Below are 6,421 nucleotides of genomic sequence, written 5' to 3' on the forward strand. Positions count from 1 at the left end.
TTTCGATCTCAAATAAATCCAAAAGAACGTCCACACGCATCCCTAAAAATCGCCTTAGGCGTACCTTAACGTAGGTTCAGCAATACAGCGATTTCTGAGAACAAACCTTTCTTATTGATACGTTCACTGAATGCGTTTTTTTGAAATATCTATCTCCGTACAGTATTTTTCATTACTGAAGAACAACTTCTACCAGCATTGGTAATGCGCATACGACACAAAACTATTTCTGATTACGATTTACATTTCCTAGAACACCCGTCACCGGAACGAGATGAACACCCGTCACTTGAACGGCGGTTGTGCTGAGACCTCCTCGCTAGGGAGAGGAAGACAACGTGGTGGAGCTTCTGCTGGCCATCATCAGTGCGACTGCACCGATTGGGTTGCTGTCGAGGAGGAGGGCAATAACGGTGATGGCGGAGAGGAAGACAATATATTTTGTCTGTCGTTCTTTTTAAACTCAATCAATTCTTCGCATATTTCGTCGCGTATTTCCGGCATAATATCCTGCAACAAAACATGTAATGTGAAACGAATATATAACAGGAATAAACAATAACATCGGATACAAAGCTCTTACAGCGTGGAAAGTAACATCTATTTCATTGTATATTGCTTCAATATGTTTCATTACGAATATGCCACAATCGACCCCATTACTTTGTAAAGGAGCATCGTCAGCACAGAGCAACATCCACTCGGCAATGTCGACACCCATAGCCTCATTAAGGAATCCCGCCTGTGATAAAGAGATAATATATTACACTCTGATCCACCTCGAATAGCTACAATTCACCTATGGCCACAATCTTACCAAATGCATAGCGTCGCGTTCTACGCCACTGTGGCAGTCCAATGAGTTGTAGCACCATAGTTGTTTTTCCAGAAAATTCATCTCGTATAGGACCCAATGGTCGGGATTTTGCCAGAGTGTAGGAAGTAAAATCTGTGAATCGAAAAAATAATTTCTCATTCTAGAGACATATCGTGATGGGGATGTTACGACTAAACCTTTGAGAAGAGGTTTGTTCACTTACCTTTCCAAATTTCGAAATGTCTAGGCACTCATCATCGTCGTTCCAACAAGGTTCTGCATCTTTGAATCCAATGTTGTATGGCTTTCGCCGGACGTACATCTGTTGCACGAAATAGTAAGATTTAACCATCAAGAAACTTTAGTACGTAATAAAAACAAACAAAACAACAGCGGAACAGCCATACCATGAAATAAGGGGTGATGATGCGTACTGTATTGCTCGTTGGCTTGCTCTGGATGTAATTGACAAAATCACACATTGTCTGGTTGCACAAATTTACGAACTTCAAAACATACAAACCGGAACGACGTAGAATTTGATAGTGGTTAAATACTTACAAAATTACTGATAGTGTTCCCAACTGCAAATTCATCTTGCATCTGCTCGATGTCATCTACGAACTCGTCAGGGCGTTGTCACCCAACCTTGCCTGTGGATGTTGAACTGTGTGCACCATGAGCGTGGTATTCAGGATTCGACATTGAAATTATTGTGTACAGTAAACAAGAATAGTCCAAATATGACATGAGAAGGCAAATATTGATTAAACCGCTCAGGCGTTTCAAAAAATATATGTCTTAAGCGCTAATGCTGGTAATGTGGATGTGTTCTTCTTCGGCGCCGTGTCTGGCCGTTTTGCTTCCATCGTCCTCTCCGTTGCCGCTGTGCCTGGTCATTTTGCTCCCATCGTCCTCTCAGTTGGCGCCGTGCCTGGTCGTTTTGCTCCCACCGTCCTCTCGGTTGGCCCCGTGCCCGGTCGTAGTGCTCTCATCGTCTTTGTCGTTGTGCCGGGTCGTATTGGACCCGTAGTCGTCTTCTTGGACGCCATGGCTGGTCGTACTGCTCCGATTGTCCCCTTCTTCGGCGCCATGCCTCGACGGAGATATCGATCCACCTTTGCAACACAGATACGGAAACGCCGTCCTCAGTCAAATAAAAATGATGAAGCCCTTTTTCGAAAACGCCGCCCTTTTTTTAAAATAGCCCGCTAATTAAATGATTTCATTTTAAATAAATAAAAATATGTCGTTTCGCATGCCGCCCTTTTTCCGATAATTAAATGATTGCTTCCGAAGTATTTAAAAATACGTCTTTCTACAAACCGCCCTTTTTTCGATAGAAATAATTAAAAATACGTCGTCTCACATGTCGGACATTTTCGGAAAACAGTCCGCTAATTAAATGATTGCGTTTAATAATAAATAAAAATACGTCTTTTCATATGCCGCCCTATTTTCAATAGCCGCCACCAAATTAAATGATTGCTTTCGAAAAATTTAAAAATACGTCTTTCCACAGATCGCCCTTTTTCGATAGAAATAATTAAAAATACGTCGTCTCACATGCCGGACTTTTTCGGAAACACCCCCGAAATTTAATTATTCACTTTTACAAAAATACGTCGTTTGTCGGTCGCATTATAACAAGCTTTTGGGTATGAATAATCTTTCACGATTATTCTATTGATTATCGTATATGGATACATCGATATATTCATGCAACGACAAACCCTTTTCTTATCGCTATTGACTGTTATCATTTACGCCGTCAAAACTCGATATATTCTTTCGAGGCGGAGACAAATACAGTGATTGCTAAACAGAAATGATATATCTTAGCGATGCTATAGAGGTTAGGCAATGCCATGATTTTTGAACAAACATCTATTTTCGATTGAAGTTTATTTATTTCAGAGATCCACAGACGAAAAGATGTAATAAAAAAGAATTAAACAATAAAATAATGTCACGTTACTACAACTCATTATACAATTACAACAAAAACCTAGCATGATAAAAATGAAAAACTACGATTTATTCTGAGGCACTTGACGAATCAGATGAAATATCATAGAATTATCTCTCACTTTTTATTTGTGCACTGTTTATCCTGCGTGGCATCTTCGTTGCGAGACCTTTATTAAGAAAACTGGTCATCATCTCTACCATTGAGTTCAATTGAATCCCCATAGTGATTACTTCTGCCCTTAATTTCTTATTCTCCCTCTCCACAACTTCGAACCTTGCGGCAGAGACAATGTTCTCTTTTAGTGTAAGTGTTCGCTCTTCCTCGCGATTTGTTACTGAGGGACCAGTCGTAGTAACCGGAGAGAGACGACGTTTTGGTTGTAGAGGCTGGGCTGCAACATGAGAAGGGGCAGTTGGGAGGCATGGGTTCACAATTTTTTCAATCTTCCGATTTCGCCGCATTGGTTACCAATACCTTTCGAAATAGAAGGGATCAAATTGTCGTCCTTCATGTGGTTTCGAAATAGAAGAGATCAAACCACCTGAGTTCCAATTTAATAATTCGTCCCTGTAGCGATCGGGCCAATTAACGTTCCTGCCCCCACCACTATTCATCTTCCTTCTCACTTCCAAAGGCTTATTTGGGATAGACTGCCCCAAGCCAGATTGTAGAAGAACTCGATTACCTTGCTGCAACTCGGCTTCAAAATTGCAGAATAGCCACAAATCGCGGTAAGACAATCTAGCAGCCACCGCAACAACGTCTTCATCATCGTCCTCCCCATCTCCATAAGGTCTCCACAAAACCTGTACATTGGTAATTCTTTTTAATAACGAATGACAAATATATTAACATTTATTTACGCATGATATGGCAACAACGATATGTACTACGGAAGACAATCCTGCAGCGATGGATACTTAAGAATGATGAACATTACAACGACTTATAATACTCAATGGTAAATGCTGTCGCGATTGTAAACAATTTTGGAACATTTACCTCGTTTAGTTGCGGCCCATCTAAAATGGACTTAGCATTATAAACTGCGACGTTTATTCTAGCCCAACGACCGATCTTTGGAAAACCACAAATCGGAGGGCCACAACAAGGACGCAATGGGATAATATGTTCCAACGCCCAGGCCTAACAAAAACAATATTATTAGTAACACCACAACCTGCAATGAGATTGTTCTACAATTACTAAGTATGTAATCAACAAATACCTGAACAAATGGCCAAAATCCACCAACTGTTTTCGTACCGTTACTCGCACAGTGGAGTTGACTGTACAAGTGTGCGAGCATAGCGGCACCCCAGGCATAGTTGTCTACTTCATCTAAGTCTGCCAGGTACTGCAGCTACATGGAACTTATTCTCGAACCAGAACAATCGGAAAATAATGTAAGACCAAAAAAATATAGAAGGAAGCCGCGCAACTCTTGGTCAGCTATTTCAGATGCACAAGTAGTGGAGTGGCCTTCCCATTTATTACGAAAAAATGAGACCTTCATTGATGTGGAATTTATTCCACCAGAAATACATTGACTCCATTCGTCCATCGACATTCCTAACAGGGCCGTGCATTTCTCCCTTGCCTTATAGTTTGAATGCCGTAACAGGACAGCACTGCCATCGCACTTAAGGCCAGTGATCCTCGCCACATCTTCTAGAGTCATGGTGATCTCAAAAGAATCAAACTGGAATGTGTTCGTCTTATCATTCCATTTATTTACCAGGTGGGTCATGGTATTCCAGCAAGTTTCAAAATATTGCTGGTCCAAAAGGCCACCGAAGTGCATATTTCGTAATCGGTCCTTCTGATATGCACTCAGCTGACCATACCACGACAGAACTACAGGCCATTGACACCGACCTCCGAGTTTTTCACCTACTACTCTACTTCTCTTGTGAACTCCCTGTAACACAAAATAACATATTATTCCTACCAATTGTAATTTAGTTCCATTTGTACTTATAAATACTATTCTACTAACCGCTATAAATAATATTGGTTGCAGACAGACTATCACAGTAATCGCTATACAAATTAATACCTAACACAATAATCGCTATACCAAAATCGCTAAACATGTTATTAAATCTTCACAGACAGAACAGATATATTTACCTTTGTCGCTATTTTCTGTTGTTTTCCATCCAACCTGGGACTTTCTGGTGGGTCCACTGCCTCCAATTGCATTTCAATCTCCATCTTTACCGGCTCCACCATCGCATGCCTTTCTCTCACCTTCCTTTTCTCGCTCTCCTTCTCCATCCTTTCTCTATACTTCCTTTTCTCAACCTCCTTCTCCTTCCTTTGTCTCTCCCTTTTCTCCGCCTTCTTCTTCTGCTTCCTTTCTCTCTCCCTATTCTCCTCCTCCTTCTCCTTCCTTTCTCTCTCCCTTTTCTCCTCTTCCTTCCTCTGCTTGCTTTCTCTCTCCCTTTTCTCCTCCTACATCCTTTCTCTCTCCTTTTTCGCCTCCTCCTCCTTCTCCATCCTTTCTCTCTGCTTTTTTTCTGCATCCTTCTGCTTCATTTCTCTCTCCCTTTTCGCCTCTTCAACCTGTTTCTTCCTTAACCTTTCCTGCAATTCCTCCTCCTGCTTCTTCCTTTCCCTTTCCTTTTCTTCCTCCTCCTTCTCCTTCCGCCGCCTTTCTTTCTCTTCCAGTTCTTGTTTCCTTCTTTCCTGGAATTCTTCCTCCTGCTTCTTCCTTTCTCTTTCCTTTTCTTCTTCCTCCTCCTTCTCCTTCTGTTGCCTTTCCTTCTTTTCCTCATTCTCCTTCTTCTGCCTTTGCATTTCCTTAGCTTCCTCAAACTTCTTCTCCCTCATTCGCCTTTCCTTTTCTTCCTCATACTGAGGAATATTTTGTTCTTTCTTTTCCTCCTCCTTATTCATTTGCCTTCGCCTCTCCTCCTCCTTCTTCAGTAGCTATGCCTTCTTAAACATTGCACTGCGCTCCAAGCCTCTCCTCTTACATTCTGCCGCAGTTTCATCCATTAAATATCTAACATAACTTTGAAACTCCTCATTCTTCTTCCTCTTTTCCCTCAACAGTGCCTCAATCCTCAGCCTTCTTTTCAAATTCTCAGCAATATTTCTTGCCTTTGCCTTCTCTTCGTCATCTTGGTTCTGCATCTTTCGTTCTTCAGAATTCTTCCTTTGGTCCGCAGCCTCGATATCTGATGGATAATCCTCCGCATAATACGATTCCAAGGCTTTTTCCCTGTCTTCATCGTTCTCAATCTTAAGTATATTTTGGTATCTTTCAAAAACCTTAGCTAGATGGGACTGGCGGATCACTTCTCTAATAGACAACCCATAGAACGATGGGGTATCTCTAATCTGATGAGGCGCAGACATTGCTAACCTGCACAACACATTACACGATCATCATGATTAGAAATCGTCGGAATATTTGGGTTCATAAGAAACAAATCGTTGTATAAGAAGCAATCTTCAGATTGAAGAAACACATTGTTACACGAAACTCACCGAAACGATGGGAATTTGGATATTCCAACTGTAGAGTAAGCAGTGGTAAGACGGAAACAGATGCTCTAGAACAAAGGGAAAGGATGCTCCGACGACTGCAGATGAAAGCAAAGAATCTCCGGTAGAGTGCTTAG

General features: G+C 41.4%; 1 long non-coding RNA gene across 1 annotated transcript; it reads right to left on the bottom strand.

The window, feature by feature from the left end:
- Nucleotides 1–5,358: 5,358 nt before the first annotated feature.
- LOC149838063 (uncharacterized) lies at nucleotides 5,359–6,421 on the bottom strand. Its single transcript, XR_016431932.1, has 2 exons — nucleotides 6,288–6,421; nucleotides 5,359–6,162 (listed from the first exon to the last, which is right to left on the bottom strand). It is a non-coding gene; the product is annotated as an uncharacterized LOC149838063 (long non-coding RNA).

Source organism: Nuphar pumila, chromosome 5 (assembly GCF_984573655.1).
Source record: "Nuphar pumila chromosome 5, dmNupPumi1.hap1.1, whole genome shotgun sequence".
Taxonomy (NCBI): domain Eukaryota; kingdom Viridiplantae; phylum Streptophyta; class Magnoliopsida; order Nymphaeales; family Nymphaeaceae; genus Nuphar; species Nuphar pumila.